This window comes from Anthonomus grandis, chromosome 1 (assembly GCF_022605725.1).
Source record: "Anthonomus grandis grandis chromosome 1, icAntGran1.3, whole genome shotgun sequence".
Lineage (NCBI taxonomy): Eukaryota > Metazoa > Arthropoda > Insecta > Coleoptera > Curculionidae > Anthonomus > Anthonomus grandis.
This window is the reverse complement of record NC_065546.1, coordinates 26,351,794-26,376,088: the sequence shown is the minus strand read 5'-3', so window position 1 is coordinate 26,376,088 and position 24,295 is coordinate 26,351,794. Positions and strand designations below refer to the sequence as shown.

Sequence of the window (24,295 nt, the reverse complement as noted above, 5' to 3'; positions counted from 1 at the left end):
CATCAGTACTGAAAAGGTGTTTTTGAACACTTTTATATTAGGTTGCAATCAGGTTTATTATAAAAAATCCCAATGAAATATGTACACAAAATATAAAATAACTCCACTGATTCCGAAGTAAGAACCAAATTAAAAATGCATTGACATCCGTTTTATCTTGTTTTATACCGCATAATATCGATTATCTATCGCCAAAGATTAAATAGATACTGTATTTTAATGTACAATGACAAAATTTTGTGGCTAGATTAAATGAATCTTTCACTTTAAATATATTTCCCGATTACCTTAAACAAGCAATTATATTATTATTGTTCATTATTATTATTGTTCTCTATTCATAAGATGGGACACTGCGTCTTGTTCAAAGAGTTAATTTTGATGGTAATTGTTCTGAAGAACTACAGACTACTATAAGGGTTCCTGAAGGTTCTATCTTGTGGTCGTTATTATCGTATCTTTATGTTAAGGACCTACCTTTGCTCCCCATAAAGGACAGAGTTACTATGTTTGCAGATGACACCATCATCATTTGGCACGAAAAACACATTGACCAAAAGAAAATATTTTTCGTTACTTGCTTGTGATTAAGGAATGGCGCAAAGCAAATCCACCTATTCACTATTTTATTACGTCGAAAATAAATTTGTTTCGAATGTTTAATGAATTCTGTTACAATTAATAAAGAGCCGATTTTAACTCAACAGTGTATCAAGTTTTAAGGATTGACAATTGATTGCAGACTCAAATTTCGGGAACACATAATTAAAGTGTGCTGTAGGGTGTCATCAGATTGCTATGCCTTAAAAAGAATTTCTAAGAAGTTCTGGTTTGTCAAGCATGCGTTACATTAATATTTATAAAATGAAAAGAGTTTTGTTAATAATAAAAAATGATCCATGCATGTTTCTGTATCATATCTTGTACTATTCTCGATAAATGGCATGTAGCCAAATGTTTCTAGGAGACAGAGATACTCATGTACAATTGGATCATTTGTATCTTTTAAATTATTGTTAAGGTCACTTGTAAAATTTTAAAAGTCTTGCTTTTATGGACTAAAAAGTATTCAAACAAATCAGCCATAAAGAGGTTACCATAAGCTTAAGGCTCCGCTCCCGACTTCCGCATTATCCTCCACCCAGTCAACACGTGGTCGTTCTTTTCCTTTCCTATCCTTCGGATTCCTTTCCTAAACCCTTTCCTACCCCTTTCCGTTGGATATAACGTGACTTTAAGAATTATCTAGCATCGTGGGGAAAGCGTCAGAGTGCATTTCAGTATTAACAATTGTGAAAATTATCGATTCGGGGAACAGGGTACATACCCGACGGCTTTCCCGAATCTTCAAATCGTGCTGGCAGATTAGCAGAGCCAGTAAACTAGCAAGTCCAAGTCGAAGGCTCCGCTACCTATCATTTCGAGTAGTTGCTGGGGGCCGCGGTGAGAGGCGAGAAAAAAAAAATTTGCGGCGGCCGGTACCTATAGCAGACACATTCTTGAAACGGCAAACGTTATTTTCCAGGGCCGGATTGTAATAAAATTACGGTTTTTGACTTTGCGACATCGCGGCGGCAGTGTATGAGGTAGGTAGGGATACAAAAATCGACATGCTTACTATTCACGCTAATAGTTAATGATCTAATAGTAATGGTTGTTTTAAAGCGATGTTAAATATGGATAATTATTATAGAAAAGAAACAAAAACACGACCTGAAAATTAGGTTTTTATCGTGGCTTAATACCCTTTATCATCTACAATATTTTTAGAATTGTGACGTTCCTGACAGTCTGTTTTTTAATTATGGCCTTGTATCTGTAGCCGTTTTCAAGAAAAAACAACTTATGACGTTTGATTAATGAAAACTTAGGTGAAATAAAAGCTCATCAATGATCAAACGCTGTACATAGTGCAAAATACTTAAAACTTAATAGCGGAAAAGAAAATATAGCACTTGACTCAAGTTAAAAATTTTTAAAGGGACTTAAAAACTAAAGAAGAAATTAAAATATAAAAATGTACCAGGGAAGAACATGACTCCGATCACCTTGTAGTCTGTATATTAATTAAAGCTTTCCACATTTGACAGCAGATGCCTTCTTAAGGAAAAAGTGTGCATAAAAGGTCCATTTAGTGCCAGAAACCTCAATCCTAAGAAAGAGAAGAAAACTACGAATGATTTTACCAAGTACAAGTCAGTTATACGTAACTGGAAGAGCATATTGCCGTCTTGGGTTTAGACTCCGTTCGGTGTAAAAATTGATTAACGACGTTTTATCGACATTTTATGAATTATTTGGTGCTCGAACTTGTGGATTCTGGAAAATCTAGAAGTATGGATATTAGAAACATCACATTAAAATAAATGTATACTGTGAAGAATTTTTAATCATACTTCCCTATATTTATATCTAGCGGTTTTCTAGAAACAAAATAATTTGGTGTGTTTTTTGTTAAAAATCAAGTCATAACAAATATCTTTCATTTACTAACTATAGTTATTTTATATTCTAATGGATTTTTAAAATACCTTTAAATTTAATATATCATATTCCTATAGCTAAGTAGTTGCGTTTTAGAATAAATACTAATATTCATAAAATTCGATAATTTTTTTAAACATTTTTATTTTGTAAATTCTAACCATGAAAATGGCACAATGGTTTATTAAATGAGAGTGGCATATTAAATTAAAATACTAACATTATGTTTCAAATAGTCGCAAATAGAAGATATTAACTACTCAAATGAGGTTTTAATGAGACTGTCTATTTTTCATGGATAATGTGATCAAATGATCTACCATCAATAAATCGTAAGTTTGTAAGGTTACAAAGTAATTTTGTTTATTATGAGTTTTGTTTATTTGAATTAAATAAAACAAAGCTAGTTACCAATGAAGATGATAATATTATGAATGTATTGGCATATTTTACTGCATATCATAGTAAAGTTCAATTAGATGTGCTAAGGATGATTTATGTTTGTTTTATTATTCAATTAAAAAAATATTAGTCAATCCTAAAATGCATTCATACAAGTTTACGAAAGTGCAGGCTTTGAAAACGATGGAATTCTGTAAAAATATTTTAATCCATATTAATGAAGATGCTAACTTTAATATATGAACTTCATTTGTTGAACACGCTTTTCTGTTAAATATTAAGTTAATTCTTAAAATTTTTCTATAAAATCGAAAGTATCATTTGTTTTTGCAGACATTTAAAAAATGCATTATTTAATTAGGTACATTAAATAAAATACTGGCCCGAAAACTTTCCCTTTATTAGAAATTAAATAATATGTAAAGGCCGCTATGTCACTTCACACTTTACCTATTTGCCTGCTAAATAAATTTCATGCATGACTTCAATGATACAATTTTATTTAATAAATCAGAACTCGTATTTTTAAAAACAATTTATTAAGCACAAGAATACAATTTAAGTTGCAATGTTGCAAAGCTTACTTATGACTACGCGAAGATGACTAATTGCTCTTCTTTCACATCCTCTATATATATACTTATAAATGCTTAATAAGCTGTGACAATTAACTAAACTTATCTTAACTAAATTATTATCTCTAACTAAAAGCCGACCCCGGTAGCACCGTGGGCAAGCGTTCACGATGCGATCGTGTGGTCTCAGGTTCTCGAATCCTGGCAGGGGCATGGGACAGGAATGAAAAAACTCTCGTGGATCGGAACCCACGTTAAACTGTAGGTCCAAAATAAACAACAAGATTGGGCGGCCGTCGAAATGACGCGAGTCCATTGTATTTGAGGAAGAAGAATAATCTCTAACTAAACTTATGTTAAGCATAAGTGGCCATATAATTCGTCCCTTCCTTAAGTCTGAGAAAATTGGGGTTGATTTTCGAGAGGATTTAACTTTATGTCCACTTTTACATTGTCTGTTTTGTATTTTTTAAAGAAATGCATATTTATGACTAATACAAGGATAATAACAATGATAATTAACAGACTAATCGATAATCCGGAGTTTATACTATCGAAGTGCTGTAAAGGATGAAGTACCAATTTTTGAGTGTTGTCCAAATCTTCTTTAATGTTTTCAAGAATTATTTCTTTTAAGTTTAGAGGTTCGATCTTTTGAACTAACCGCTCATCGATTTAGTCGAAGAAAGTTTTAATTTTAGATTGATTTTCGCTGGTCTCTGTGAGTCAAAAATTTTATCATCTATTTTTACTTTACAATCTAAGGGTATAAGTAGGGTTGGTTTACTAATAGTTTCGATACTGTATTGACTGGAACATTCAAAATAGATGTTCTTCTCAGAACTCGGAATTTCTATGATTGAATTATCATTTAACTGTGTAGCAGACGTCTCTTTATATTTTATAGGTATCATAGGACAATGATTGGTTAGATTAATAGTTTGAACAATGCAAGGTTCGTTTTGATTGAACAAATTATTAGGACATAAAAACAAGTCTTTTATTTTAAAGCAGGTTTTTTCTTAAATTATAGAAATTATTATTAGATTGAAACAAATAGGGGTTATTAATGGTGATTAATTGATTATTTACGGGAACTGAAAACTTACATGCTTTATAATATATGTGATAAAGCATGTAAGCCGTAAGGTTTTTCCAATATTAGTGGAATGGCTACGTAGAATATGATTAAATTATCTTGAATTGTTACGTCTGCATGTGCAATTTCATAATATTTCGTCAATTTAGTCAATATTTAAGATAACCATTTAAAGTTCTTGATATTTAAAAATGCTGTGATGAATATTTATCTCACCGAAATTAATTGCGGTTTGCACATTCGTATAGATTTCATGTAGCACACGAAGGTTATTCTCTAAATTGTCAAGTAGCAAAATAATATAAGAAGTTATGGTTATAGACTGGGTCATTTGTTTTAACTCAGTGACCTGGGTCAATAATACTTCTTGGTTAGTTTTAATATTGCTTAATTGCGTGTCTATATCTCTCGTCAAGTTTTTAACGATTGTCTGGATTAGGGAAAGGTCGTAATGCAAGGTATTTTGGTTATCTTGCAATGTCTTTATATACGTGCCATAACGTTCTTAAGACCTGTCGTCTTAAGTTAAATAATCCGCTTCTAACTCTATTTTGATGGGTAGAATAATGTTCAATAAAATATTCTATTGATTTTACTTATTCAAATAGATTATGAATTCTTGTTATCAATGTTATCAATAGCTTATATAAGGGAATGTAGGGGGTGACGTTAGTTTTTCCGAGGGTGATATTAGGTTGTAAAAGGGTTGTTTTTGTAATGTTTAAATAATTTTATATGTTGGTTAAGTTTACATGATAATATGTATTATGCTAATTTGCTACGATATAACTAATTCCTTGGTACACCGGTAGCAAAGAATTTGTTAATTCTTCAATCTTATACTGGGCATTGACCATTAGCGGAAGTAGAATAATGATTAGCTTCATGGTTTTGTTTCTGAAAATTATGATCGTCTTTTAATATTCTTGGGATGTCACTGATTCATAAACTTAGTTTCCCTATATTTAGGTTCTAGTTTTGAGGCTTAGTTTTCGCGGGTGTACTTATAAATTGCGTAGTAGCTTCAGGTATTTCGGGATTATTTTTCCGTTTTTTATTTAGCTTTGCTAAAATATTTGCCTTTTTTTGCGTCAAATATTTGTGCTAGTTCATAAACATAGTCAGTTTGCATTTGGTTTAGATTTTTTTCAAAATTTAATTGGTAATTTAGATTTTCTTTTAAACTTTAAAATGGGGTATATTCGTGTGAGGAATGAATGATGTTATTATAGTTTAAAATAGCTATGTATATTAATCCTTGAACAGTTTTACTAAGATTATCGTTTCTAAGGGCAATAAGGCTTTCTTGAAGAGTTGAATGAAATTTTTCTATTGAAGACTTTGAATTTGGGTTGTATGGGGTTATAAAATGTAATTCTATTTGATAGGTTTTACAGAAGTCTTGTACTAAATTACTTTTAAAAGATTTAGCATTTTTGTGGGAATCTTAAAAGGGGTACCGTGATGAGAAAATAATTTAATTAAATTCTGACAGATTTCTATTGAGGTTTTATGGCTATTGAGGTTTTATGGACAGGGCAGGCACTAGCAAATTTTGTGCAATTGTCTATCAAGGTTAAATACTTTTGACCTGATATTGAATATATGTCCATATATAAATGTTTAAGGGATCTTGATCCAGTTGGGGTTGGGAGTCTTGAACTTTGTATGGGTGTTGATCATACTTTGTTTTTTGACATGTTTCACAAGTATTTATATAATCCATAACGCCTCTTTCCAAGCTTGTCCAGTAATAACGTTGTTTAATATTTTTTATGTTTTCCGTCATTCCTCTGTGCGATGTTTTCATATATTTCTATAATTTCTTTTCTTTCGTCTATGTTTAAAACGTCTTCAAGGAGTGTGTTTGAAATAACAAGTTTGTATGCGTTATTTTTAAACGTTTTCTGGAAAATTCTTAAAATTAGGGGTTCTAATTCTTTATTTTGGCAATACAAGCAATATGTATATGGTGGTAGATAATCTTTAAAGAGTGATTGTATATCAAAGGTTAAAGAGTCTTTATTTATAAAATAGATTAATCTTTTTTTTGTTTCGAATAGGGTAATTTTGGGCACATAGGGTTTTTCTTTTACTGTCCATTTAAATATAATCTGATTTTTGAATATATTTGGAGATTTATTGACATACGTGACACCTAATATAGGGCCTTCATTTGATGTGTGTACTGTTTCTGTATCAAAGTTTTTTTTTTTTGTTATTTTAATCTCTTGAGGTTCTAGGGATAATTTTTTTATAGATACTAGCTGTGTCTGTCTTCGATCTATCTTTTTCTGGAATTTCTAGTAAAATGATGCCGTTTTCATGGCTTGTAGAAGATTTTGGTGATTCTAATTTAATTGGTTCGGGTTCCTTGATTTTCTTCAAACTTGGTGGAGGTATTATTATTTGAAAAATAATATTAATCTTTTTCGTTTCTTCCTTTTTCTGTGGTTTTTGAAAAATATTCGGTTAATCTTAAAAGTTATTAAAGAAATGCTTGATTTTTTCGTGCCCGAAATATTGGTCATCTGGCCTCATTGTTATCGCATGTTGCTGACATGCGAGTAGAAGGAGGTTTCTTGATTTCCATAGGGTGTATTTTTCTTGGTAGTCATGAAAGTGCATCGGCGTTGCTATTATGAATACCTTTCTTATATTGAATTGTATATTCATACTCTTGATGTTTGAGTCGCCATCTTACTAATTATAAGTTAAGTTCTTTAATCAAAAATAACCACTGAAGTTGTTTATGATCCGTTAAAATTGTAAATTTTTGGCCAAAAAGAGAGGGACGAAAATATTTTGGAGCCCATACTATTGCCAAAAATTCCTTTTCAATTGCAGAGTAGTTACATTCAGTGGAATTTAATGAACGACTAGCTTAGAACATTGAAAGGCCTTTCAATGTTCAAGACGAACGACTAGCATATGAAATGGGTAAATCAGACCCGATGGGTCCTTGAGATACTATAGCTGCAATCGCGTATTCTGATAAGTCTGTTGTTAGTACAAAGGGTTTATGAAAATCAGGGTATTGTAAAATCGGATCGTTAGTTAAAATGTTTTTACAGAGATTAAATGCTGTACAGAAAGCTTTATCATGAATAATTTTAACATTTTTCTTAATACAATTAGTAAGAGGTGAACTTTGCGAAGTCTTTGATGAATTTTCTATACTATCCGACGAGGCCTAAAAAGGATTTAATTTCTTTAGGGGTATTCGGAATTTAAAAAAATTTTATTCTTCGATTTTCCATGGGTTTGGTTTAACTCTTTCAGCTGTTATGATATGTCCTAGTAATTCTACGTTTTTTTTCAAAAATTTACATTTTTCTGACTGTATTTTCATGTTAAAGGAAATAAGTCGTTCGAAGACTAATTTCAGATTATTAAGATGTTCTTGCAAGCTTGTTGAAAATATATTAATGTCGTACATGTAGACTAAACAGATTTTGCCTAGCAAATCTCATAACACATTACTCATTGCTATCTGAAATATCGCAAGTTCATTCTTGAGTCAAAATGGCATGCGTACGTACTTTTAATGACCATGTTCTACATTAAATGCTATCTGTGATATTCTTTCTAGATCCATTTCTATCTGGTGAGATCCGCTAGTGAGGTCTATGGTTGTAAAATAGTTACATCGGCCTAGTTTATCCAATATGTCCATGTTGTTAGGTATTGGGTATCTATCGTCTATGGTTTTTTCGTTCAATTTCTTATAATCAATGACGATTCTCCATTTTCTTTTTTCTTGTCACATTGGCTTTCTTCGGGACTATCCATACAGGTGCACTCCATGGGGAATTTGAAGGTCTAATAATTTCATCATCTAGCATCTGTTCAATTTGGTTGTCGACTTCATGTTTAAGGATATGCGGATATGTATAGCTTTTAGTATAGACTGAGATTTCATCAGTAGTGTTTATTTTATGTTTTACTTGATTTGAAAACGTTATTTAATCTCCGGGTTTGTGTAAGACTTTTTCAAATTTTCTTATTAGCTTAAAAAGTTCTCTGCGTTCCTCTTCTTTAAATGTTCATCTCTAATCAGGGATTCTAAGTTTAAGTCGTTACAACGTCGAAATGTTTTTACTAAAATGTGTTGTTTTAAAGTTGTAACAAGAAAGGATTTTATCTAATATTTCATAATTATTTAGTTCAATGGGTTCGAAGGGTAATCCAATGAATATTTGACCTTCTAACGCAATTGATCTTTTAGAAAGATTAAGAATATCTATTACATAGGAATTATTTTTTATCGTTACTACTGTAGGATGAATTGTTAATTTTTCTTCATCATGAAAATAGGGGACTAACCAAGTTATATTGTTGGGTAGATCTGTTTTTATTATATATTTTTGAACAGTTTCTGGGGGTATTTCGATTACGAATGCTTCGAAATTTTTTCTATAGTGGAAAGGATTGTTAAATATTGATTTACCAAATTTTGATTTTCTAAGTCAATGCTTAAGCCAAGTTTGCATAAATCTTTGATTCCTAAAATACCATCAAAATATTCATGAAGTGAGAATAAAATTAGCTCTTTTGATTTTGTTATACCAAAATTTAAGAACAAGGGAATAGAAACTCTACTTATGGCTTTTTTTGAGCCAGTACAAGTCTGTAGAGTACTAATGTAAATGTTGTAATAATGGTTGAATTAATTCAGGAAAATAAGCTTCAGTTAATGAGAGTCTAAGAAGTGATGCGTGCGAACCTGTATCTATGAGTAATCGAATATTTAAAATAGGAATGTGTATGAGGGGTAGTTGATTAACTTGGAAACTATTTAAACTTAAACAGGGTTTGTTTTCTCTGAGGCTTCTAAATGAAAATTTTCTAGTTGTTCTACTACTAAATCTTCAGAATAATATTCAGGATTAAAATTTGGAAAATGATGTTCGTCATAATAGGGTTCATCATAGTTGTCAGAATGTGGGACGTTTTTGGTATAGCTATCAAAATATGGGACATCGTTTAGATTTTCTAAGTGTGTCAGCTCATGTTTAGGTTGTGTATGAAGAAGCATTTCTCTTTTAGGTTGTAAACTTACTCCAAACATGGGTTGAGAATATTGGGGTTTTGTGTTAGTGTATTGTATTCTGGACATTGATTGGGGATATTGAGGTGTTTGTTGTTGGTTTCTTTGTGTAAACTGCTGGTTTTGTAGTTTATTGAATAGTTGGTTATATGGTCTAGATTGATTTGGTTCATTTTGCCTAAATTGATTTGATTGGTTTTGTCTGTATTGATTAAATTGATTTTGTTTATGTTGATTAAATTGATTTTGCGGTCTTAATTGATTATTGCTAATCTGTCTCTGTTGATTTATTTGTGGTTGGGTTGGTGGTTTGTGTGAAGTTTGTCTTGCAGCATTTTGATTATGAAGGTAGTTATTTTTTAATTGGTTTTGACTTGTTAAAATATCATAGTTTGTAATAATATCAATAGCTTGATCTAAGGTTTTCGGATTTTGCACAATTAATAATGTTTTAAGTTCATTAGGGACATTCGCCAAAAGATGTTGTGTGGCTGTTCATTTTGATTAATGAGAATTGTTTTGGCTTTGATATTATTAATTTCGGAATAAATCTTATTATTAATCTTATTAAATAATGACTTTAAGCGTTGAATATAATCATTATTAGATTTGTTTTTTCTGCTTAAGAAAATTAATTGTTGCTGTAAATTAGCCCTAGTAATTAAATCATTAAATTTCTGTTGTTATGCAATTTTTATTTCTGCCCAAGAGTTTAGGTCAGATCTTGTTAACAAAAAGTTTCCAGCCTCTCCTATGATTTTTGATTTAATAGCTAAAATTACATATTCTTGTTGCAATGGGTCTGCATTAAAATATATTGCATAAAAGGTATCAATCTGGTTTAAAAATGTCTCTAATCTGGATGGTTGAGCATCAAAGCTTTTAAGAAGTGCAACGGTTGATTTTAATGCATCAGCCATTGTATTAGTGTTTACTAAATTACTATCATCTAAACTTAAATTTATACCCAAACTATTATTGTCTAAATTAAGGGATGATAAAGTATTATTTGCTATTTCGGAATAAAGCTCATTTAAGCCAAAATCTAAAGAAGAATTACTGTTTAAAGTAACCTCTGAACTTTTTACTCTAGGGTAAGTTATGCTACTAACTCTGTTGGTAATTTTTTCATTAGAGTTCATACTAAACTTCAAAAAGAAAAAATTAAATTTTAAAAATAAATTATAAAATTTTCAAAATATTTCCTTAATTAACAGGTTTTCCAACTAACAGAAACAATTCTGTATAGTACAGTAAAAAGTTTCTAGTTTTTGATCTGTATCAAATGATGTCTCAGCAACAACAGCTATACTGTAGCGAAGGCACCACCTGCCTTGGAAGCTAGCTATGTCAATTCTTCCTACTGGCTACTCGCAATGGCGTACCAGTTTTCGATTGTTGGCCAGGAATCACTCAGCTCATATATTCATAAAAATAATTATTTCTGTTTAAGAAATTGTTTATATTTAAATTGAAATTATTTGCCCTCGTCATCGTAATATTATTTAAAAATGCATCATTTGAATAAAATATAATATAAACCTGAAAACCTGAAAACCTGAAACTAAAAATAACGCTAAAACGCGTAAGTTAAAAACGAACTAGTTGAATAATCCGTAGAGGACGCCACGTCGCGGCGGTTAAAAATGCACATGGAAATGCTTAGGATACATCGTTTCTTTCTGTGAATGTGATTTTCTTTTTTTAATTATTTTTTGTACTAACTTACAGAAAATGGTTTGCTCGATGGCTAAAACTACTTTAAAACATGGTGTGAAGTCTACTAATATATTTTAAATTGCCTCGAAGTATGCCAATATTTAATTGAAAAATTCATATATTTCTTAATTTTTACTACCTTTCTCATATAGCTTTAGGCATGTATCATGTATCATCAATTCTTTATCTGACATATAACAAAAAATAAGCCAAAAAATGCAATGGTGTCCAAATGCAACGATATATACAAAACCTCTAAAAAGCAACTTTCGTAAGCCTAAGAAGCGGAGCCTTAAGGAAACTTAAATAAAAATTAGCTGTAATTCTGAAAGAGATATCATGTATGTCAAGGGTGATTCTACTAACTATTTTTTTTTTCTGTAATTTAGAATAAGTAACTGTTTAAGAGTTTAGTGTTAACCTAATCAATATAAAAATCCCGTGATTTCGATTAAAATCGCATTGATTATAAAATTTATTATAACCAGGGATCGTGTGAAAATTATAAGAATTTAATTTAAAACATTCAAGCAAAATAAATGTCACAATATGTTAACTTTGATCGAATATTTCCTTTATTCCACTTCCTTTATTTAAATGCATATTAAATAACCTCTGTGCCTTGCTTACGTTTTCATGCAGTGGTTCCGGTTCTATTTGCTGCCCCGGTATATCTTCAGCTAAATGTTCAAGTTTGTTTAGTATGTCTTCTTGATCAAAATGAGTAATTATGAACAATAATTAATTTTATCTCGTAGATGGTGTAGATTATATTTGTATGTAAGACAATTAATATCATTGGCTGCATGATTAATGTAATACACTTATATAAAAAAAAATTGTTGGCATTATTAGAGTTTCGGCATTTTTTAAAATTTCTAAAAAACTCTGAGACATCATGTTCTCCACTACAGTTCACAGACACACAGACGACCATTCACATTTTGGAAAATTCTTGGCACCTATAGCAGTTTGATACATTCAGATCCTCAAAAACCGCACATTTCAGTCATACTTTTCTTCGCCATTGCCTTGTGGAAAACGTTGCAAAAAAATAATAGCATCTTTGTTCCTTAGCACATTAACGAAAGTCATCTCCATCAGAATCCACATATTTTATTTTCGTAAATATTTCACAATTTCTCCGGGTTTTTGCTTTTGAACCTGCTTGTTAATATATACAATTTTAATGAGTTTCATTAATATTCTCCATAGAACAATAACTTGACATCTTCCCTGTCTCGATGGAATCCTCCTTATTTTTGGCTTTAATTGTGTTAGTATGCTCATCAGTTTGGACTTTGTGTCTTGATTGACCAGATTGACTAGATCCTGTTTTACGGATGTACTTGTGTCCATCATTTATTTCACGATGTCTTTCGTTGCATATGGCCGCCGTTCTTGCAAAGTAACGATTTTAAACTCTATAAATGAAAATCTATGTGTGTAAACCATTTTAGGAAACGCCACTAATAATTGAAAACTATAAAAAAAAATTACTTATGAAAATAACTTTCAAAGATTTTTTTACTAATTCTAGAAGAACATGAAATAAGTATTAAACACTAGGAGTCAAAAAATAAAGAACAAGTACCTACTTATCATTTGATAGCAGACATAGGCAAAACGAGAGTCTTGTTTAGTCGAAAACGGCAAAAAAAATTAATTTGTGTTGTGGTACTGATATCAAAAATGAAATGTAAATAAATAAAAGAATTTGGAATATATAGTATTGGTAGGTACAAACATGTCTGAAATAATAAACTTCAATTTATTATAAACTACTTTATCATTAAAAAAAAACTTAATATAACGTACAAATCTTAACAGGAAGAAGACAATTCTCTGACTGACTCACAGCGAACGTTTACATTACATTCCCAGAAACCCGCATAAGAATTATATATTATAAACACTGGTAAATAGGAGTAACTGCGACGCAACGTCGCCAATATCCCTTTAGATTCCGCTCTCGTAGAGTGGTCGATTGTCTACTGTTGATCACTTATATCTGGAATAAGAAGAATGGAAATAAACAAAAGTCCATTAAATTCGATTTAACTAAGTAATCCCGACAGCATTTAGACTCCAGGAGGTATAGTTCCCGACAGCCACATCTCAGGGATGCACTTTACTCAAGAAGACTTTTCTCGACAGCTGAAAACCCAGAGAAGCTCACCAAATTTCGAGCTCGAAGCTCACCAAACGGTATGAAAATTCATTCAAGTTCAGGGACATTACTTCGCAATGGCTTATATCTATTTACAGCTCAGAGATTCCTAGTTCTGACGGCTTCTTAAGCGGCCCAAAAGTTATCTCAACGGCTTAAATATAATACAAAGAAATGATCACACATTTCGACTGTCCTCAACGTCGTCATTCAACGTCATCAAAAATGACACATTCCTCACACACACGTTTGCTCGAAAGCATAGACTTCGGTATAAGGGATCCTCGACCTTGTCTGGTCAGAAAGGTCAATCACCTCAAACCTATCATTTCAAAGGCATTTTAATATTAAATGGACCTTTCCATTTGGGCACCAATTTCCAACTGTTGCCGGTGCTAACAATAGAAGAAATTTTTACGTGCACCAAGTCGCCTGGGCTAAAGGACTTTGGTCCGGCGCGATGCTTATTAAAACTGGCCTTCTGTCATTCTTGACTGGTCTCTATTTTATTTACCATTGACTTGCGTAATCCCAAAATATCAACAGGATCTTCAGGTTGTACAAAGGCTAGTTTTTGTGGACCAGGTCGGTAGCCCAATAATGCTTTGGACGGAATTACAATGGCCTTAGAGGGTGTTATTAAGGCTCACTTGGATATTGATAATGTTTTCGTCTCATTCATCATCTTTGTCTGCTCCCACTGTGGCTAACGAGTCAAGAACGGTCTTATTATATCGCTCAACCTGACGATTACCACGAGGCATTCCAACCTCATTAAAGTTTAATTGGACTTGTCTTTCATCATAAAATTTTTGAACGTCTTAGAAGTAAATAAGCCCTAACTCTATCGGTAATTATTCTTCTTGGTACCCGGAATATTTTTATAATTTCAGATACTTCCTGGACAACATAATTAGCTTTAGTATTTTTAACAGCTTTTATAAAACAAAACTTAGTGAACGCATCAACAATAACAATTAAATAACTATTGCCTTCTTTACTTTTACAAAACGGACCGAGGTGGTCAATGTGGACTGTATGAAATCTGGCAATCTGGCAATCTGAATGCAAATAACCAGGCCGTTTACCTAAGGGAGTCTTTTGAAACATACAATTTATACAAGAATGAATAAGCTTATAAATAAATTTGCGCATTTTTGGAAACCAAAAACTAGCGGATAATTGTTCAAATGTTTTGTCAAATGCAAAATATCCTATATTGTCATGATTTAACTTTAAAATCTGGCCACCTACAAGTTTTTGGAACGATTACTCGACTTTCATGATCTGTTTTTCTATATACTAAGCCCCTACGTAATTTATAGTAATTGAAAACTTTCTTGTTTTTATGCCGTTCACTAGATCGCAAAATAGTTTTTTGCGATCTAGTTAGTTGCTATTTATATTGATGTCGCTTTCGTGACACGAAAGTAACCAATCGTTCTCTGTAATAGCTGTAGCGTAAATACCTTTACTAGAATCAAGCACAGGACTTTAGCTTAACGCATATACATGACAGATGCGAATACCAGGTTTATGCAAAATTTTAAAGTTATGTTATGTCTACAATCTGCATTAAAGTCAAAAGGTACATCTTTTTGGATTAATCTCGTTAGTGGTTTGGAAATTTTGGCAAAGTTTGGGATAAACCACCGATAGTAACCAGTGAGTCCAAGGAAGGATTTAATCTCTTTTGGAGGAATGCACTTAATGAATAAATGAAATTTTCAATGAATTTAATTTTTTTAGGATTGGGTATTAGTTATCTCCATCTTGTGTTATCAAGTGCGCAAGGTAAGCTACTTCCTTTCTGAGAAATTCGCACTTGTCTCGTTGTATCTTAAGATTAGATTTTCTTAGGCATTTGGAAACATCAGTTAGTCGATTAATATGATCGTGAATTGTGGAAGAGTAAATTATTATATCGTCCATGTAGACAAGATAGAGTTCATTTAAAATGCCCAAGAGAATGTTGCCCATAACGCGCTGGAAGGTAGTGGCTATTTTTGAGACCAACGGAAAATGCTGTTTTTGGAATGTCTTTGCCGTCGATTTCTATTTGGTGGAGACCAGATGCAAGGTCAAGTATGGTGAAGTGATGATACTTTCCAAGCTGATCAAGTAAATCGGAGATGTTGGGTAGTGGGTATTTGTCATCGACAGTAGTCTCATTGAGTTTTTTGTAGTGAATGACTACTCTCCACTTCTGTTTTCTGGAAGAATCCATTTTTTTTGGGAACAACCCAAACACGGCAGGACCATGGACAAACAGAGCGCCTAATAATTCCTTGATCTAATATTTTATTGACTTGGTTTTTTACTTCCTCTTTATAGATGTGATGGGTAGCTATAGGATTTAGTGAAAATTGGCCGATCATTATTTGATTCGATTTCATGCTTGATTTCATTAGTGAATGAAAGTTTGTCGTCTTCCAGATAAAATATGTCTTTATATTCAAGATAAAGATCGGTAATGAGCTCAGTTTTTTCTTCATTTAGATGTTCTGTGCGAAGTTGGTTTTTGATATTCTCAATTCGATTGGTGAAAAAATTGAATTGATATTCAAAAGTATTGTAATTTAATAGATTATGTCAAACAAAGGGTTCAGTTTGAATATCGGAAAATTCTATGCTTTTGGGGATGGCATTAGCATTGACTATTGACGTATGAAATTCACCATTTTTGTTTATGTGAACCAAAGCATTAGAGATGTGGACTTTTTCGATTTCCTTTCTAGATAGAAAAGTTTAAATATTTGTTTTGTTCTAGCGGGAATATTAATTTTGTTTAATTTTTTTTCTATGGAGGGCTTATTTTAAAATTCTGTCATTTTTTCCAATTTTGTGAAGTGGCAAAGTTTTGAAATAAGTTATTAATTGTTTGTTACTTAAATCAATAGTACATTCATAATATTCCAAAAAATCAAGGCCTAGGATTCCATCAAGTCGATGTCTAAATTATAAATATAGACTTTATGTGGATCTCCAACTTTAAAAGGTATAAGGGTTAATTCTGTAATAAAGAGTTTTTAACGGTAATACCTTGAATTGAAATTGTTTCTGGAAAACGTTATTTAAAATTTTTCACGGCATTTTTTTTGAATATATGAACATACCTGCATCTATGTCAATTAATAGTCTTAAAGTATTTGTAACGTCTGCAATGTAATTTAAATTTTTAGGGTTAACTATTAAGAGCGGATTTATACAAAATTCTGTTCCGGGAAATTCAGGCATGGGTCGAAATCGTCTAGATTCATTATCTGAATTCGGCTTTGAATCACTGCCATTTCCAGCTGATTTTTCAATTCTCGCGTCATATTGGACGTGATATCCGGTGGGTAGTTTTGACTGGATAGGGATAGAAAATCCTGATAATTTTGGACATTGATTTGATTTATTGTTTGATCACATTTTGAGGAATAGTCATATTAATCATAAGGGTAACAACTTTAAAAATTGGGGTCTGTTCCTTTTGATTACTCTAAACATGTCTGGATTTGCATTTGGATTTCTTTGAATTATTAATGGACGTGACTGAAAGTTATTTGGTTGTGGGTTAGCAGATGAAAAATGAGAGCTTGGTTCATTGAGCCTATTTTGTTGATTAGGATTAGGTTGATGTTTTTAAGAAGAGGTCTTTGGAAATTGTTGTTACCATTTCGGAAATAATTTGATTGTTGCTGTGGACGACATTCCTTGGCATAGTGACCGATGCGCTCCACTGTGATCAATTCATTCATTAGCAAAAAAAATAGGACAAAATCTCGAATATTTAAGCGACGAGAAAAAAGTTGTAGTAGGCTTTGAAATCGATGCTATCGATATTTATGATACAAACATGTTAAAACTATTTGTCAGTTTTGAAGTATGTGACTTCAAACTAAAATTTAGACGAACGTTTATTCAATTTTTCATGTTTAGTTGCAGATATTATCATAGAATTTTAAATTATAAATTTAATCTATTAAAGTGTACTGAATTTTTAAATCTTTTCACAATGGAAGGAGCAGTTCTACATAAGTATTTAAAAATATTTACTTTTTGTTTTTACAGAGTTATCTATTATAAAAAACCGAAAAAAATTGTTTAAACTATATATAATTTAATTTTCTTTAAAAGCAAAAAAAGTTTTACCAGGTTTTACTTTAAAATATATTTCAGTTGATAACTGTATCAACGTTGTATTGTTGTAAATAATGCAATGCAACGTTGTATGAAACTATATCAAAATGCAGAATAATAGCAAAAGAGGAATTACAAAAGGAAAGGAAAAGGAATTACTTGAAACCGCGTCGTTCAATTGATTTTTTGCTATTAGATTCTTTAATAGCATCGGTTTAGCAGTCGTACAGAGTAGACGTCTATACTCGTAGGAGGCGCCGGTGCTCAGTTTTGTTTTGTTTTAATTTGTTTTGATTTAATTTAAATTGTTTTGATCTAGTGTTGCATGTTTACATTAACGTGCTATATTTTCGCGGTACCAGTGTTTCCAAAAAAACTAATTAAGTTCCTGCGTCAGTAAATGTTTTGTTTTATAATCAGTTCCTGTTTTGACTAAATTTAAATTATTTGGCTACCATTGACCTTAACTTGAAATAATTGAACATTAACCGTAGGACGTGCAATTGTGTGTTTTGTTGTACGTTTGTTTCCTGCTTTGGGTTTAAGTTCAAGTTACTGTTTACTTGCAGTTCCTGTTTTAATATTTATTTCAATTTAATAACATTGCCTTATAATCTAAAATGAACCGCAGTTTCAAATGTTGTCAGAAGAGGAATTTTCCAAATTATTGCTGCATCTCTTGTATTTCAATATTCCACCCAAGTTGTCTGGAAAGAAATTCTGATGCCATAAAACTGGGACGCTATAGGATTTTATGCTCACAAAGATGCCAAGAGGATTTTAATGAAAGAGATCAGGAAGGAAAAATTAATGAGCAAAAGATTTATGATTTGTTGACAGAATTGAAAGAGAAGGATAGACATATAGAGAGAATGAGAAGAAACAGCATGGTTTTTGAAGATGAAGTGTCGGAGGCCGAAAAGAAGTTTTCCTCATCCCTGGAAAATCTGCATAAACGGAATGAAGAGCTTAAAGTTGAATTGGAAAACTTAAAAATTAAAGAAGGTGAATTGTTGGCATTACTGGAAGTGAGCGAAAGGGCAAGTCTTAAGTTCAATTCACAAATAAGCGAGCTAAATATCCTAAATAAAAATTTAATAGTAACGATAAAAACATTAGAAAATGAGTCTTCAACCTATAAGACTGAAATAAACTTGCTACAAAAAGACGTAAACGACTTAACTAATTTAAATAAGAAGATGTTAGACTCCGTAAAGGTGTTGGAGGTTGAAAAAGATACCTGTTATTCCGACATTTGTGCATTGAAGGAACAGTTACAGATATCCAAATCTGTTGTTATTAATTCTCCAACACAGCTACCAACTAGGCCAAATACACCTGACGATAGTCGACCTCGGCTTCTCTTTGTTGGTGAAAATTGTAGCAGAGTGTTCCTAAAACATTTACGTTTAAAGTTTGAAGCTTACTACAATGTCCAGTGTTTCCTGAAGCCGGGCAGTTCAAGCAGTGAGGTGATTAGGACAGCATCAAATTTAGTTAAGGACTTTACGAAAAAAGATTTTTTAATAGTAATGTTAAATGGAATTTGTTCTTCATCTGATGTTTTAAAAAATTTAATTCAAAATCATGTTGATACAAATACTTTAGTGATGACAAGCCCTTATACTTATTTAAACCATAATGTTATCTCTAATAGTAATAAGGCCCTTTATCGTGCTTTTCATAAGAATAATATTAATCTGTGTGGGGTTTTGGAGTCTAATCACGCCAGTAACTTTGGTTCAGACTTGGCATCATTACTACATGCACATATTTCCAAATATTTTAAAATTAATATTTCATCGAATAAATTGTCTTTGAATCATCAAATTAATGAGTCTGAACTAGTTACTGATCGTGAATTGGATTCTTCTTTTTTATAGACGTGTCCACGAAAGTTCTCGAAATGTCTTGTCTCGAAATGTTTGACGAAGAATCTCATTCATGTTCATATTCTACTAGTAAAATTGAAATTAGCTCTTCGAAAAACTTAAGTATCTTTATTCTTAATATACAATCCCTAAGAAACAAGATGGATGAGCTTCATCTTTTGCTGGACACATGTAATTTTCCTGATATTGTACTTCTGACTGAGCACTGGTTGAGGCCTAGTGAATGTTTTTTAATATCTGATTATCTTCCTATATCAAATTTTTGTCGTCAACAATCTATACATGGAGGAACCATGATCTTGGCTAGGCAAACAATTGAAACGATTTTTTGTAATATTGATAAGTATGATCATCTTCTGTTAGAGAATGTTTTTGAATTCTCTCTTTCTTTTTGTAAGCGTTCTAATTTATATATTCTTTGTGTTTATAGGCCACCTACAGGAGATATGTCTATGTTTCTGGACAAACTTGATTCTATTTTATCCCAGTTGTCCCTACACTCTAAGGTTATATTGGCTGGTGACTTTAATATCAACTACACTGATGAAACCTTGCCACGTACTTCTCTTTTAAGTATTTTAAATTCTTACGACTTGAAAATGCACGTTCTTTCTCCCACACGAATAACTTCTTCATCTGCAACTACAATTGACTATTTCTGTACAAATTTTGATGACGTTTTATGCACAGTACTCCCATCTGGTATTTCCGACCATGAAGCTATTCTTGCTAAAATGCCATATAATACTGTATCATCTTCATCTCATTATATGGGAAGAATTTTCAGCAGGAGAAATTTCAATGCTTTTTCTGCTGCTACAGCTTCGGTAAATTGGAATGCACTTGAAACGGCTTCTGATCCACTTACTTTATTTTTTCAAGTTCTGTGTGATAAGATCAATCAGTGCTTTTCTAAAATGAGGCTTAAAACTAAGAAACGAAAACCATGGGTTACAAGAGGTCTTAGAATTTCTGCTAAAAACCTCCGTTTTTTGACTAAATTGTGCAAATATACCACAAATGAAAATATCCGTGTGTATCATCAGAAATACCGTAGTCTGTACAGAAAGACAATTAAAGCAGCAAAATCTAATTATTATAGGGATCGCTTAAATATGTCATCAAATAGGCAAAGAGAGTGTTGGTCGATTATTAATGATTTTAGACATTGCCATAGAAAAGTATCGGAACCGAAGTTAAGACCTGACATTTTAAACGACTATTATTGTGATATACCTAATATCTTGCTCAAGAGCATTCGTAGTAACATTAATCCCTTACACTATCTTCAACAAGTGTCGGTTGAGCATTCATTTTTCTTTCATCCTGTCGAACTTACCGAAGTAAAAAATGAAATCAAACGCCTAAAAAACCATAAATCATCTGGAGCTGATGGGATATCTTCGAGGTTGTTACTCTTTTTGCCTGATTCAGCCTTAAATACTTTAGTTTCTGCCATAAACAATTCTTTACATAATGGCATTTTTCCTTCATGTTTAAAAGAAGCAGTGGTTATCCCTCTTTATAAGGGTGGAGATTTGGATCAGCCTTGTAATTTCCGTCCCATTTCTATTTTGTCTACCCTCTCTAAGATAATTGAAAAACTTGCAAAAAGCAGAATTTTGTCCTTTTTACATCATAATGGCATTTTGTCTGCAAATCAGTTTGGATTTCAAGCCGGTAAAGGGACTCATGATGCTGTTTTTAGCTTTTTGGAGAGCGTCTATGTGTCCTTGAATTCTGGAGAGTCATCGGCGGCAGTGTTTTGTGATCTATCCAAAGCATTTGACTGTGTGGATCATGGAATACTGTTATCTAAGCTCGATAAATATGGTTTTAGAGGCGTAGCGTTGCGATGGGTTGAGTCCTATCTATCAAATCGTACTCAGAAGGTTTCAGTGTCTGGGCGTTTGTCTGCTTCTAGATCCCTAAAATGCGGCGTTCCCCAGGGTTCAGTGTTGGGACCACTGTTATTTTTACTGTATGTGGATGACTTGAGTTCATTGAAACTGCAGGGCAAGGTGGTTCAGTTTGCTGATGATACCACCATACTATGGAGCCATAAAAATTCTGACTATATTAAGACTTGTATCCTTGAAGACCTTCAGATCTTATCAGGGTGGTGTGCTTCCAACAGGCTCGTGTTTAATGTAAGAAAGACGTCTATTATGGGGTTTAAGTGCGACGTTCAGGGTCTAATGTTTGACGAAAATTCCCTTTTGCAGAATAAAGAGTGCTGCAAGTTCCTAGGAATTACCATTGATGGTCGCCTTCGGTTTGAAGATCATATTTTACATTTAGCTGGGAAATTATCTTCTGGATGTTTCGCAGTAAGAATGGCAAAACAAGAGCTGGGAGGGGTGGTTGCACGTTCAGTGTACTTTTCACTTATTGAATCTCATATTCGGTATGGCTTGCCTTTTTGGGGTTTAACCAATAAGGGGCTACTTAACATTATCTTTGTTATTCAAAAAAAAGCAGTTAGATACCTGTGTTCTGCTAAGTTAAGAGATTCTTGCAAACCCCTCTTCATTTCTGAAAAAATCCTAACTCTTTTTTCACTCTTTATCTTAGAAACAGCTGCTCTTATTCACAAAATTCCCAAACTACCCTCTGACACTGGCCATTTGACTCGTCGTGTAAATGATGTTCCCCTACCTATTCCTACGTCTTCCCTTACCAAAAACTCATTAATTTACATAAGTAGAAAAATTTACAATCATGTTCCTCTGTGTGTTAGACATATATCGGATGTTAAAAAATTTAAAAGAGAATTAAAGTCGCTTTTATTGGCTAAGGCATATTATAACCTGGATGACTTTTTTAATGATAGGTTTTAACCTTGGACATGTTGGAAAGTTTTCTTTTTTTCCTTTTTTCTTCTCTAGTTTTGTCAACAAGTTTACCTTTATTTAGTAATTGATTGTTTTATTTAGTTATCTTTAATTTAAGTATGTTCAAAAAGTTTTGTCTTCTTGTGTTTAATTTTGTTCATTGTTTTGTCAATTTTTGAAATTGTATTTGTGTTTTGTTTTTTTAGCTTGTAGGATGCTTGTACACAAGATTATTCTTACGTAATATAGCACATTTTCTTTCTTTCTTTCTTTCTTTCATAAGGAATCTATATTTTTCAATAAAAATGTTAGCCATTGTATGAAATAACGAATCGCCCTCTATACATATACATATTATGTACTTGTGAATATGACTTTAGGTTAATTATTTTAATTATAGGTTTTTCAAATTAATTTGAAACTAAAAAACTAATTTTGTGAAAATTAGAAACTTAAGCACTTTATTTTTAGCTTTATTTTTTAAAACACCCTGTGGAGATTTTTTTTAATTTTTTATTATTTGGTTGTTAATTTTTATTAAGTTATCGTACAAAAGCTGTTGCAATCATGTATTATTATTTTATACCAAATAATCCTCACCAACATTTTTTCTTGCTAATTTCCAAAAATTGACTATGGCGCCCACATGAATGCCATTTGGGTGCTAAAAAAATTGGGTCTTCTTATTAGAAATTTGTTTAGGAAGGTTCGATTTTATTGCTTTTTAAATCTCAAAGTAAGACAGTTGAAGTTCACGTTTTATGCAAACCTGGGCTTCTAAAAGATCTCTCGGATTACTTGCTCAAATGATATGACTAACTTTTGGTTCTAATACTGTTAGTAAAGTGGTGAGTGGTGATTCAATTAGAGTTAATTGTGCCTGTCTTTCATGAATGGACATGTTAGTTTTCTGGATATTTGCATGCATTTTTGCCTTTAAGGTTTAGACACGGTTTAGGAATGTTAAAGGAGATTCGTTTGCTAATTGTTTAGCGCGTTGCAAGTCCTGAATAAGTGAGGATAGGTCTCTAGTATCGCCAAAATAAGTTACGTTGTTGTTTTATTGCTAAATATGACAAAGGATTTCTAGAGCTTATTAGCTGCGCTGCTCTTTCGCGTAATTTATTTTTTATGTGAATTACTAATAGATGTTTCTGATTTCTAGTGAACATGTTATAAGCACTCTCACAAGCGTTAAGAAATGTTTGAAGAAAAATTTGATCATTTTCAAACTCAGAGATTATTAAAAAGATTTCTGATAATTCATATGGTTCTACTTCTGCATCATTATGTGCAGTAATGTTTGTTGCAAATGGTAAATGTATAGTTGAAGTATGGACACAAAGAATTTGTTCAAAACACAACACTACTACAGAACATAAAAATATTTATTTATTAACGGATAATCAATAGTTTATTTCTTTAAAAATAATTGTAAAACTATTATTTGTTATTTCTGTAATAATAATAATGCTGAAAGATAACAAGAAATATAGTTTAGTTTTCCGATTATTCTGCTAATAATGAAAAATAATAAATATTCGAACGGAATTTCTACCGTTGATTAATATATCAATAAAATTATTAAAACGTGAACCATCACGTTATTATTAATAACGCGATGGTTCAAAGCTTGTAGCGTTTTATTTTTCTATTCTTATTTTCACTAACGCTCCATTGATATTTCATTAATTTCAATAATTATATTAATAATTTCAGTCAACTTCTTTTATCGATATTTCTTTAAATTGTCATCACTGTCAATGACACATTACTACTGTAGCGCATTACTCTCCTGGTTTTATTATTCATGCTTTCTGTTGACGGTCCGTCACTCTTCTGGTTGGTCTTGATTGATGTTTTCTCTCATTGGATTGACATTGACAGCTCAGGCGAGAGGTGGGGTCGTAGCTTATTTAGTCGGTACTGCATCCATTTTTCGAGA

The 24,295-nt window shown here is 32.0% G+C and overlaps 1 protein-coding gene across 5 annotated transcripts in view; it reads left to right on the top strand.

Annotated features, from left to right (window-relative positions):
- LOC126743543 (uncharacterized) overlaps positions 1 to 24,295 on the top strand; it is a 245,398-nt gene that overhangs the window by 1,528 nt on the left and 219,575 nt on the right. The window lies entirely within an intron of this gene.